Genomic DNA, 13,971 nt, shown 5'->3' with positions numbered 1-13,971 from the left:
CCCTGACTCTTGGTGGGGGGCCATCTGCCGGTTTGGACACAGAGACACTGATACAGATATAGAGAAATAGGATTCATAATAATTATAGCAGTTGATTGAGGAACAGTGGCAGGTATAGTAACAATAAAGATAATAGCACTATGACTAGAAATAATAGTGGTAGCAGTGCAGGGCGTCCAGTTTAACATGCAAAAGTTTATCCGTCAAAGTTCAGTTCACCTCTGAGATCCATCAGCCTCCACACAAACTAATATCATATTAGCCTGCGGAAGAAGGTCTGGCTAGTCCACACAGCATTCGGGGATGGGAGAAAAACTGGTTTATTGGCATTTTTTTAAACCAATCCCAATCGTCTTGGGCAACAGTGCCTCAGCAAAATAGCCTCAGGAAGGAACTTGTTTTGGTGAAACATGTGTACGTTCAAAAGTAGTTTAAGTCGTGCAACAGAAAACTTCGATTGGACAGATAGTCTAGCTAGCTGTCTGGATTTACCCTGCAGAGATCTGAGGAACAGTTAACCATAGTCCTCAGAAATCCACCGGCGGCACCAGAGTAATCCCGTAAATGAAATGTTGACCATATAGACCAGTAAGATGCTGAAATTGATTTGTCATGTATGTGTTATTGAAGTGGCTAAACTGCACTCAATCCCCATAGGCACCAATTCAAAAAAAAATCCAAACTTCACAGCAGAAATAAACATGTTCACAGCCTGGTACAAAAATGTGGTCTCTATAGCTAAATTCACCCTTCATGACAACTGTACATCTAACTCACCCATTTAAATTATATTAAGGCTTAATGCTGCACACTGTTACTTATCTACAGGTTACAGCTGCTCCGAAGTCAGTGTTCTGTATTTTGGATGAATGAGCGCAGGGTGCACCTCCACTATTACCAGCCAGTCTCCGCCTTACCCTTCAGCTGACTGCTATCCTCCTACGTTATTGAAATCTTCATGTAGAGGGAAAGGTTAGCTAACTGATTACAATCTCAAGTTGCTCCAAGGCAGTTTTGGTTAATTGATCCGTTTGTTCACAGCAGGTGAAACATGTTTAACTGAGCGAACTCAGATACAGTAGAAGAAGCTCATGAATTGTTTTCCTGCCGTGGTGTCGCGGTGAGTCACATTCGACTTAGACAGCGGCGTCAAACACCTTCATGAGAGCGGTTCATTGGGAAGCAGCAATTATTTTATTATCCCACACAATGACGATGGGTGGCATTTCAAACGGTCCATTCTGTAACAAAGGCTGTGTTTTCTCTGTCTGTAGCTCTGCTGTCTGTCCTCTCCCTAAAAAAAGACACATTGTGTTGGGACACCAGCAAAGTGCATCGTCAAACCATCAAGGGCGGGACGTAAATCATTCAAACAAAGTTGTATTTTTCAGTGTAAATGATTCGAACCCCCCACACACACACACACACACAGGTTCCACCATCCCATCATACTGTTCTTAACCATACCAGCCAGGCTTTAAGTCTCAGTGATTGAAGGGCTTTAACAGAAATAATTGCTTTCCTCCTACGAGAGCCCGGCCCTCTGTCACACTAAATTACCAAACAGGCGCTTAGTCAGACAACTCCCTCACACACACACACACACACACACACACACACACACACACACACACACACACACACACACACACACACACACACACACACACACACACACACACACACACACACACACACACACACACACACAGAGAGAGGTGTTCACCACACCACAAACACATACGCCTCCAGGATGCATTATTTGCTGGGGCAACAACTTGACAATAACTGTCAAGTGTTTGTGCTGCTGCCGACTAATAGAACTGAGGCTTTGAAGCGCGTTCAGCTGGAAGACATTCATGAAAATGGGCGGCGAGGCGTCAGCGCGGTTGAGCAAGGCACGCCTTTCGTCCACTTTCGCACAAGTTGGTGTTTGAGATGTCGCCTGTTCCCTTTTCTCGTTCCTCATCCGCCATGCGGGAGGAGCGGTGTGAGGCTCCACGTGCTGACAGGCCCGTTTCTTAACAAGCATCAAATGGGTTCTGTCAGGCGTCGTGTGACTCACTCGCCCGGCGCTGTCCTACTTTCTGCAACACGAATGTGGACATTTGAGCAATCTGTGTTTTTACAGACCACTTACACTCGCTAGCTAAACCCCCACTCCCCTCCCTCGTCCTGTCAGCTTTGGGAACACAGAGGGATGACCAAAATTGCTTATTAGAGCATAAATCTAATTCAGTTTTCCTGCTTCAAACAATGCCATGATCTGCTGCAGGGACACTTTGGAGCCGTGTAAGTACACATGCTTGTTGAGTGTATCTGATCCACCTGTCTGTCTGTGTGTGTGTGTGTGTGTGTGTGTGTGTGTTGGAGGGTAAGGAGGGTTGAAGCAATGCACCTCTTATTTGATGTGGTGCCAGCATCGCCACAATGCTGCAGTGTGATGCACAACCCAGTCAGTTTCAAAGTTATCACAGTCTCCCAGACTCCCTGAGTGCTCACACACACACACACACACACACACACACACACACACACACACACACACACACACACACACACAATGGCTGAGTGGTGAGTATGAAGATGTGAGTCAATGTCACGGAACTAGACACAATCAAATAGTGTGTGTTGATATTTCAGTGAAATATATTAATCTGAAGATTGAATTGAGTATGTTTTCCTCCCTTTGAGCATTCAAGTAGAACCTGTTAAAGCCTGTTAATATCTGCGGTTGTAAAACGAGAGAGGGGGCCGAGATGATCAGATGAGCTACTTTGGTTTATTTTCAGTCAGAAGGGTTGAATGCCATCAATTCACTTCAGTGTATGAAAAGCATTCATCGTTTTACCAACTTTTGACAACACATCTGAGATCCTGCGGAACCACTTAACCACTTGAAAATACAGTCCTCAAATACCATGAAAGTAAATGCTATGATCTACTTTTCACTATCCAGTTTTAAAAGACGCCAGATATCTCTTCTGTTCTGTGCTGTTATCAGCTGTTCCAACAGCAAACTCACAAAAGATTGTACAGCTTTTGCGGCTCCTAAACCTGCTCAATTATTATTATTTTTTAAACGGGTAATTATGAACGCCAAACAGCCAACTGTGCTGCCAAGCAAAACCGCGTCTTCGGTCCTCCTGTGCTATTTGCACTAAATGACTTAATATGCAGACATTTGGCACACTATTGGCCCCTTTCAATGCAAATGAGCCTCATTGCAAAAAACAGTCCAACTCACAAAGATCAGCGCTAACAGCCGCACTCAGTTACAGTGAAATGATTAGCGTCTTCAGAGAGTTAGAAATGCGCTCCATTAGCACCAACACCAACGGCACTGACAGACACTGGATAATATATCTCTCTGTCACGTTTAAATTCCTTGCCAGAGGTTTTGAGGAATGCCTCTGCACCTGGTCGGTCAGGCCCCGTAGCTCGCCGTCTGAATATTTCTTTTTTTCCTCTCCTTCCCAGCGCTCTGCAGACTTGTTCTTGGTGCAGACGCAACATTTACACGTACCCACATGCAATCAGTTGCAAAAAACAATAGCCTCAGGTGGAACATGTGTACGTTCAACTGTTGTTTTAGTCGTGCGAGAGAAAACTCAGATTGGACAGATAGTCTAGCTAGCTGTCTGGATTTACCCTGCAGAGATCTGAGGAGCAGTTAACCATAGTTCTCACAGATCCACCAGAGGTTAGAACGCCAACACAAAGGAAGAGGAAGGGGACGGACATCCGGCAGAAAATGACCAGAACACCTGAACAATACCAGAAGTGAAACGGTATAGCTACTTATTTTGGGCAAACATGTCAGCACCCAATCGTGCGTAAGAGTGCTCTTGAGTGTGCGTGGATTCTGTTCATGCCTAAGAACACATCCCAAATAAGAAAACATTGGGGAATTCCAGAATCTTCGTGCAAACTGCGTACGTGGGGTTTAAGAACGATTGGTGAAAGAGGCCCAATATTCTCTGTAATAATTGAAATGTATTTATAGTATATTTTTTTCGAACATAGCCAGGCGCATTCTTGTACGCATTGTGCATTGTATGCATCGTGTGCATGCGTAAAGTACACCCGCACCCACAGAAAATAGGGCTTCCCCCCCCCCGAAAGCCCCGGTGTATTTCCAACACAGCCCATGAGGTTCATAAAACGTGAATAAATGACATAACTCTGTTTTTCTGACCACCAGCAGGTATTATGAGATTACACACACACATTTTAATCAGTATTTCATCTACTCAAATACGTTTTGCTCAACTGTGTATAGAAATCACACAATCTAAAAGCTCTCTAAGGACGTAGGCTCTTTTAATGTACTGCTCTCTTTTGTAGAGCGCCACTTAATGTGTTTTTGCAGCTGCACCATGGTGAGAACAGCCTTGTTTCCCTTTACAATTTAGACTGCTCATAAGCTTCGCCAGTGGGCATCATTACAGCAATTAGCCTTCCCGTATTGATATAAATGAAGTACGCAGTTCTTTTGCACTGGCAACAATAAGGAAAGTGCCAAGAGAAACGCTACCCAACACACCAAGCATCAGTAGGACGAACTATAAAAAACACAAAGGACGGGGGCGTGAAGCATGGGTGTAGGGTTGGGCAATATATCAATAATATATTGATATATGAGGCTTGATATCGTATTAAATTTTGGATATCATAATGTATGTCTTTTCCTGGTTATAAAGGCTTCATTACAGTAAAGTGATTTTCTCAATGTGCCAGACTGTTCTAGCTGTTTTATTATTTGCCTTTACACGTTAAAACAATATATCCACATTACTGATGATTATTCATCTAAAATCTCCTAGAGAAAATATTTTGTGAAAGCACCAATAGTCAACCCTATAATATCGTCGCAAAATTGACATTGAGATATTTGGTCAAGAATATCGTGATGTTTGATTTTTTTTTTTTCATATCTCCCAGCCCTACATGGGTGCAACGGCCCCTTAGCAACTTCCTACTTCAGGAACCCAGCCACCATCTTTTCCGACACCTAAACTGTCCCGTTCTTGTGCTGCATGTCAGTTAAACGTAAGTCCCGACCCAGAGCATCAGAGAGTTTCTTTTAACCCTTTCAACGCTCGTTTTCAGCGCTCATTTTGACAGACAAAGCCCTCCAGAGTTGTTTTTACAGCGTCCCCCCCCCCACCCCCAAACAGACAGACAGACATCTAAACACCAGGCAAAGTACTCAATTTGTCCTCTGTGGTAGGTGTCTCGTCTCCACACGCACGCACACACTTACACACACACACACACACACACACACACACACACACACAGACAGAAACACGTGCACACACTCACACACACACACACACACACTCTCACACACACACACACACACACACACACACACATGCACACACTCACACACAGACTTATGCACGCACTGGCATACTCACACACACACACACAAATGCACGCACTGGCATACTCACACACACACACTCACACACACAAACACGCACTCACAGACACACACACACACACGCACTCACAAACTCTCACACACACACTCAGAAACACACACACGCACTCACAAACTCACACTCACATACTCAATCACACACACACACACACAGACACACACGTACATGCACTCACACATGCACGCACTTGCATACTCACACACACTCACAGACACACACACGCACTCACATGTGCATGCACTCACACACTCACACACACACACACACACACACACACACACACACAAACACAAACACAAAGTGAAAACAGTACCAGCATGGCTGTCGCGGCTGCAAATCACCAGTGATCAACATATAGGAGAATCATGCAGTGGGCTTAGAGCTGGACCCCCACCCACACCAGGAGACCAGTGGGCTTAGAGCTGGACCCCCACCCACACCAGGAGACCAGTGGGCTTAGAGCTGGACCCCCACCCACACCAGGAGACCAGTGGGCTTAGAGCTGGACCCCCACCCACACCAGGAGACCTCGTTATCTGCCAAACAAATCAATATCAAATCCCTCAAATACATACTGGAGAAAGCAAAACAGAGCAGAAGAGCACGACATGAAAACGTAATCACGGTGGAGATATATAAGAATGTAAAAAAACAAGGTCATCCAAAATAAATGAATAACTTATAATTGACAGGGGAAATGGTCCAGCCAAAATTTTTTTTTTTTAAGGATCCCAAAATCAGATATCAGATCCTCCTCCCCCCACTAAAATAAATCTGCCTTAAGTGTGTGATTATCTCCAGCCCCAGAACCCTTAATCAGTCTCTAAAAGGTGGAGTGGAACATTCTTTTTTTTTTTTTATCTGTTTTAGGCAGGTGCAACATGATATCATTGCAGGACCTCTGAAACATTCAGTTTAGAGCGTCTGCGGACAGGCCTAATCATCTCTATCAGCTAATGATTAACTCAGTCAACACTACTACATACTGTACATCCTACCAACTGCTGATGAGTCATCACTTACAAACACTGGAACAGGTTTTGGTGTAAAAATGAAAGCTGTGGCGCTCAAGGCCAAGACAGAATAGATGACAGAGTTCTGTTTAAAGCAAAATCAATGTTTGCAGCAAGAGCTTTAATTTCATTTTAGGCCTCGTTGAGCCGGAAAATATCGTGCCGCTGGAAATTCCCCCGGATGTCCCTCATTTTCGGCCGGATGTCCGTCCCCTCCCTCTTCCTTTGTGTTGGCGTTCTAACCTCCGGTGGATTTGTGAGGACTATGGTTAACTGCTCCTCAGATCTCTGCAGGGTAAATCCAGACAGCTAGCTAGACTATCTGTCCAATCGGAGTTTTCTGTTGCACGACTAAAACTACTTTGGAACGTACACATGTTCCACCAAAACAAGTTCCTTCCAGAGGCTATTTTGCAGTTAGCGCCACACAAGACGATTGTGATTGGTTTAAAGAAATGCCAATAAACCAGAGCATGTTTTTCTCCCATCCAGGAATGCTGTGTGGACTAGCCAGACTAGCCAGTTCTGGCAAAGCAAACTAGTTTGGAATAAACTGAAGCAAGATATGGGTGAACACATAAGGGGGGGAAAAACTGCCACAAACTCAAACTTGCAGCAGGAGCAATGATGCAGAACAAAAGGAGCAGGCTGAGGATTACCATTTGGAGAGATATTGTTTTTTTCAAACATGTTCAAAGAGTGCTCATGGTGCAGAGCAACCTTGGGAGGGAGGTCGGACCCAAGCAGAGGAACAGTTTTCAACAGTGTTTCTGTGCTTAGTGGAATCACACGGTGCTGCATTCAGCAACACGGCAGTCTCTGGAGACGCTCTTACTGACAGACGAGTGTGACATATTTATAGATTATAAAACGTTAATGCTGAGAGGTGGAGAGACAGGAAGGCAGGGCGGTCCCGCCGATTATGGAGCACAGCTCTTGGTGAAATTAGCTGCTGTGTGTCAGACGGCTTTAGGTTTTTTTGCAAAACGGTCTTCTGGTGAATTATACATATAAATAAATCAAGAGTCAGCATGGCTGTAGCATTCTTTGGCATCCTCGTAAGACCCAGAACTCCATGGTCAGCCTGTAAACCTGTAGGAGCCTTGCACCACAAATGCACTTTAAAATCCACTTACAAAATTGCTGGGTTTTTTTCTGTTGGCGTTACTTCACATTCAGGCAGAGCTGTACAGTTGCTCCCTGACACCCACGTCACGCAAGATGTCTATTCTACCATAACTCTCTGCAAAGTCGGAGATAGTGTATGACTCTATGATCAATAATCAAACTCTCTCAATCCCAAATGACAAAAATCTGAGTATTAATTTGCACTTTTCCTTTCCATACTTATCTGAAAAAGGAATGACTGTTGTGAAGATGTATACAGAGGGACTGGTGCTGAAAAGAAAAAGGTATTTATCAACAGTACTGCTGCACTTTACAACTGTGTAAAATAACCCAGCGGGCTAGCCTCGCATCTACATCTACATAATGTCACTGAAACGGGGCTGTGCGTGCACTTTCGAAATCTAAAGTTCAACAAGCAAAAGCCTTAAAACGCATGGAGGTAAAAACATACTGCTGAAAGTTGAGTGTGCGAGAGCGCCACGACCCTCGGCTGTGTTCTAAAATTAATCTTACCCAAACAGCACGGCCCTGTGACTCATTATGCAAAAGCAATGGCAGGCCTGAGCGAAAGGGGAGGGGCCTACGGAGCTCACTTGATGATGTCCTGCGCTGCTCTCCAGCAGATGTAAATTCTGGCAACAAGCACGTGCAAGCATGCAGTACATGCTGCGCATGAATACACACACTTTGGCCTACACACACACACACACACACACACACACACACACACACACACACACACACACACACACACACACACAAAATACATACGCGCGGTCCAAGCGCGCACATGTGAACACTGGCTCAGTCTGACATTAGCAAAGAGAGGCAAAGAGAAACACCAAAGAGAGGATCTGGGAGCAGCTGGGCTGAAAGAATTCAGCTTCTGCATGACAGCTGTAGGACGCAGCAGAGGATTCTGGGTGAAAGAGTAACAGCTTCTCAGTAATGCTGATGCTACTTCATACCTTCAACAATATTTTAGAACATGTGTCCGGCCAATTTTGATCCGGTCTGCATATCAATTTAGGTTCACAAACAATTTTGGCCCGCCTTGTTGTGCGCCAAACCAAAAAAGTTTTTCAAACTCAAAGCAGAATTTGGCTGATTTTGAGACTCCGAAAGTCCCACACACACCAGCAAGTTTTGATATTCAGGCTGTGAATCAGGTTGTTGTGAGTCGGCTGGGTGGTAGCCTAAAATGTAATCATTGTTTTCTTGAGTTGTTAAATTCTCTGATGGCTGAAGACCTTTTTTTTGCTCATGTTTTTGGGGCTTTAATGTCGACCAAACTGTAAGTGAGAAAGCTAAATGAGGCACGCGATGACACGGTCAAAGATATTTGACTTTTTCAATGAAATAAAAGCATGTCAATAAACTGGGCCTTGATGTGATGCATTGTTATAGACTCAATCAGTGGTTCCCAACGTCTTTGGCCTGTGACTCGGGGGGGGGGCTTGTCACGTTTCAGATGTCTATCTGACATCTGTTGTTTGCAGTTTCCCCAAAGACACATTTCTCCACTAAAATTCACATATGGTTTTATTTAAATAACTTTTCAAGGCCGAAGGAGAAACTAAAAAAATGCCAACACAATGGAACAGTAACCCTCTCTCCCGCTCGCCTGGATTTGAGCATCAGGCCATCTCATGACATCCATTCTGCCTTCAGCATTTCACTTTGGTCGTCATCTCCACCGTGTGCCTACCACCGCAGGCCGATGCTGGCGCAGCATTGACGCAGCTGTATGGTGTTCCGTGGTAGGTATCGGAGCCTTTCCCTTGGTGTGACTGGGGATGTTAACCTATCAACACATGATGTCCCACCAGAGTACTATGGACATATTGTTATTCGCCATTCAAGGAGGAGTGCAAGGCTAACTCTGCCACCGTTCAGAAAGTCAGACCACGGCGCAGTGTTCCTCAAAGAAAGTATGGTTCGGGAATCTGTGGTGAGAGAGGCGAGGCGTTGGACTGCCCTATCAGAGACTATCCTATGGACACGCTGAGTGATGTTGACTGGAGTATGTTCCAGTCTGACAACATCAGTGTGTCTGCAAAACACAGCTGTTCATTTTCCCCATGGGCCTCCCCATCTGTTTGGATGTCATGCGTCATCTTCACTGTGCATTTCTCACTAAATGCATTCCAGTAAATATATGTATGCATTTTTCATCATTGTATTTCTTTGGCTGTGAGATATTGTCAAATGAATGAATCCAAGCTGAAAAAGACTTGGGCCCGATCCCAGGCCCCCAGGATGTGTGCCGGGATTTGAAGCAAATTGAACATGTTAGTTGCCAAACAGTGGAATTACAACTCCCAGTGTGCCACGTGGTGCCCTCTGGCCCACAGACTTCATGGTGAAAGACAAGTAAAGAGTAAGAGTGTGACGAGACGATGCACGAGATTGGGTTCACAAGAACGACGGGACGAGATTTTACCACTATTTTAAAATGTCCAGTAACGTGTAACGTGTTTAGTTGTTCATTATCAAAATCTGTGTTGCACCTTCACAAACTTGTCCTTTTTCATGAATATTTACCACCACCATCAATTCCAAGTATATTCCTATTGGCTTGAAATTTTCCATTTGCGCGTGCATGAACTGGGGTGGCGCATGAACCCCATATCCATGCGCCATCTTGAAATACATTAGCCGGTAAGGGACATAAAGGTCATACTGCTCCGCCTTTCGCGTTTTCGACTCACAGCTGCTGCTAATGGGTATCGTCGCTTCCCGGCCCCCGGCAAGTTTGAAGAAGGAAACATGGAGGACCACACGTATTCAAAATCCAAAATTTAAGGAACAGGAGTCTTCTTCTTCGCCCAGAATAAGAAAACGGATATTGAAAAGAGCGAGAGACTGGCGTCATCAGAAAAAAAGAGTCAACATTGGAGCTGCTTTAGAAGCACACACCTAAACCCAACTAGTTCATTATCCTCGGGACGGCTGCATTCTCCTTTTCTTTCTCGCTCCTGTCCGTCGGGTGGTGCGCGCCCACTCTCCGACACGCACTCCAACAACCACGGCTGACCGACGGCGGAGTGATAGAGAAAGACATGGCCTTTTGTACACCTTAGCTTTTTGAAGCGTGGAGGCTACCGTAGCTGCAATAAGTACTTTGAACTGCGTGGCGAGAGAGAGAGAGATGATTGCGATATATGATCTCAACTAGAGGTCGACCGATAGTGGATTTTACCGATACCGATAGTTAGGTTGTGCCGTATTTGCCGATAACCGATTAATCGACCGATAGTATTTAGAATTGATACTGGATAAAACAGTTGACAAAATACAGAATTTTTTTCAAAAAAAGTCCAGACGCTTTTGCCAATAATCAAAATAATAATGTCATATTTATTGATATTACACCCACAGCAATGCTACACAAGCATGTGTGTTGTCTAAAACAGTTCTCCTACATATTTGGAGTCATCCAGTGCAAAAATAAACATAATGAGCATTATAATTCATATAGGACAAACTATTTACATTTCTTCAAAAAAGGCCCAAATCTATGCCAAATCTCAAAACAGTGACGCTTGCATTCATTGGATAGACCTACAACCAATCAGAGCAACGGAACTCAACACTGTGTATCGTCTCCATAGCAACCACTCTTTGCACAATGCATTCATTCTAACTTCCGACTTTTAGACTTTTTTGAATCTGGATATATCATTTGTTGCGTGTAAATATAAATGTGGATAACGTTAGTGATAGTGACATGCTCGCTACAGTTGCATTTCTAGAGATGGATCGGCGAAAACGTGTTTTATTTCTCTGATTCGCGGCTTTGTTCTAGCGCCGGCGCTCCCTCTCTTCAGTCTCTCTGTATGTCTCTCCACCATATAATGCTCTCTCTCTCCAGTCTCTCTCTATGTCTCTCCACCATATAATGCTCTCTCTCTCCAGTCTCTCTCTATGTCTCTCCACCATATAACGCTCGCTCTCTCCAGTCTCTCTCTATCTCGACGCTAGTACCGTGCTTTCGGGCAGTTGTTGATGCTCCTCCGCTGAGGATTTTAAAATGAATGCGCTGTTGATTCTACACATCTCAATTCTCCAGCGGCAGCCACTAGACGGATCGTGGACGATTTGGGTCGGACTTGCGTTCATTTTTGTCATTGTTTTACCACTTGAGGTTAGTTAGCCTACTGCTAATGCTTAGCGTCATCTCAGCCTCGAAAGCAAACAAACATACTGTTGTGCTGTTCTTTCTCTACTAATGCAGCATCTATTCAACAAATGAATAACTTTATATTGATGTAACAAACCTTTTTGCTGTCGATGCTTTAAACGCGCATCTGATGTCAGCCTTCTCCGCACAGCATGTGCTCTCCGTGCAGCGCGCAGTAACACGTGTCGAAAATAAACAACACGAGGCATCAGTGATAGTTTGTATTTCACCTCTAAAGGCTGCTATTGTAACAAAGAAAATGTAACAAAGAAGACAGTAGGGAGATTCAGTGGTGGGAGGTTATAAGTCTTGCCCCATTGGTATCAGACACTGCCCCATTAACAGAGACTTTGGATACAGGAGATCCTCAAAGATCTTCTGTTGTCTCTCTTGCTCGCCTGGAACTCAGCTGATCCACGAGCCCTACAGAAGTGCTTCAGACTGGCACCCGGCCAACCTTTGAAGAAAGCAAACTGCTAAAAGAAACCTGCTCCAACCGGTGCAACAAACACAGTTAGTACTGTAACCAACTCTGAATTTGAACGAACAAACATCTGACAAAAGCTGCCATGGCGTTCCCATCACACCCAGCCCAGTGGTGGAGAGAGAAGACCTCATCATCCTTCTGAGAGAGAGACAGAGAGGGAGAGACAGTAATGGCGCTTTTCCATTGCATGGTACCTGCTCGACTAGCCTCCACTCTACTCGCCCTTTTTTTTCCCATTACGAAAAAAAGTCCCTGGTACCTGCCAACAGGTACTTATTTTAGTACCACCTCCATCGAGGTTCCAAGCGAGCCGAGGCGATACCAAAAGGTGACGTGAAAGCAACAGATTGGGGTGTCCTGAACAAACCCGCCATTTTTAAATAGTTAAGCCAGCTGTGTTTTATTTTTTTTGTCACCTCCAGCTTCATTTGAAACTAAATGTGTCTTCTGGCTGTGGCAACAACAACACACCTTCAACGTTGTGTGTGTGTGTGTGTGTCGCGTTAGGTCACGCATGGATGTATTAAGAGAACGGGTCACGGCAGTTTACTGCGGTGCCGCTATGACGACCAGCCACGCTGAGGCCGTACTAAAATCCGCAATGGAATACGGACGCACAGCGCGTCGAGACGAGGCGAGTAGAGTCGAGGCGAGTTGAGCAGGTACCATGTAATGGAAAAACGCCGTAAGAGAGAGAGAGAGAAAGAGAGAAACATTTAAGTATTTTAATAGTATGATGTCTTATTCTATCTCTTGTTGGAATGTTCAGGGCCTCCGGTCCTCAACTTTTGGATTAAAAAGTAAAAATGCAAGGTTCCTGAAAGAGGTCAATACTACTGACATGGTTGTCCTCCAGGAAACATCGCGTAAAGGTTCTTCCAGTGGTTGTCCAATAGGTTACAGAGAAATGATTGTCCCGTCCACCAAATTAAAAGGAGTCACCCAGAGGAGAGAATCAGGAGGAATGATAATTTGGTATAAATCTGAATATAACGATTCAATGGAATTAATCAAGAGAGGCGAATTTTATATCTGGATAAAAATTAAAAAACAAATAATCTCAGCTGAAAAAGATATATTCCTCTGCCCCACATACATGCCCCTCTACGAGTCACCCTATTTCAATGAGGAGAGTTTTTCCATACTCGAAGGAGAGATAGACCAATTTCAGAGCCAAGGTAATATTTTAATCTGTGGTGATCTGAATGCCAGAACAGCAGACATTAGACACTGTAGACAGCCATGGAAACCTGCACATACTGGGGAACAACAGCCAAATAAACCCCACATATCCCCCCAGAAACAACTATGACAAGCGTACTAACACGAATGGGACACAGGTCCTACAGCTCTGTCGTACGGTAGGTCTATATATTGTCAGTGGCAGAGTAAGAGGAGACTCTTTTGGTCGATACACCCACAGTTCTTCCCTAGACAGCAGTACTGTTGATTATTTTATCTCTGACCTTGACATTTCTAATATCAATGCATTCACAGTCACTCCCCTTACTCCCCTGTCTGACCATAGTAAAATAACAATCTATCTGAGTAGAGGAAATCTCAAACCCAAAGAACTAGATTCCAACAATCTGCAAACCTCTACCCAGTTCTACAAATGGACTGCGAGCAGCACTGATCTCTACAGAAAGGCAATGGACAAATCTAATCACTCTTGGATGATTTTCTTTGTAGATCCTTTCCTTACAG

General features: G+C 44.4%; 1 protein-coding gene across 2 annotated transcripts in view; it reads right to left on the bottom strand.

Moving 5' to 3' along the window:
- Nucleotides 1-13,971, bottom strand: part of plppr5b (phospholipid phosphatase related 5b) — a 148,977-nt gene that overhangs the window by 57,909 nt on the left and 77,097 nt on the right. The gene's annotated exons all lie outside the window — the stretch shown is intronic.

Source organism: Perca flavescens, chromosome 22 (assembly GCF_004354835.1).
Source record: "Perca flavescens isolate YP-PL-M2 chromosome 22, PFLA_1.0, whole genome shotgun sequence".
Taxonomy (NCBI): Eukaryota; Metazoa; Chordata; class Actinopteri; order Perciformes; family Percidae; genus Perca; species Perca flavescens.
The sequence above is the reverse complement of the archived record's forward strand: the minus strand, read 5'-3'. Positions and strand labels throughout refer to the sequence as shown.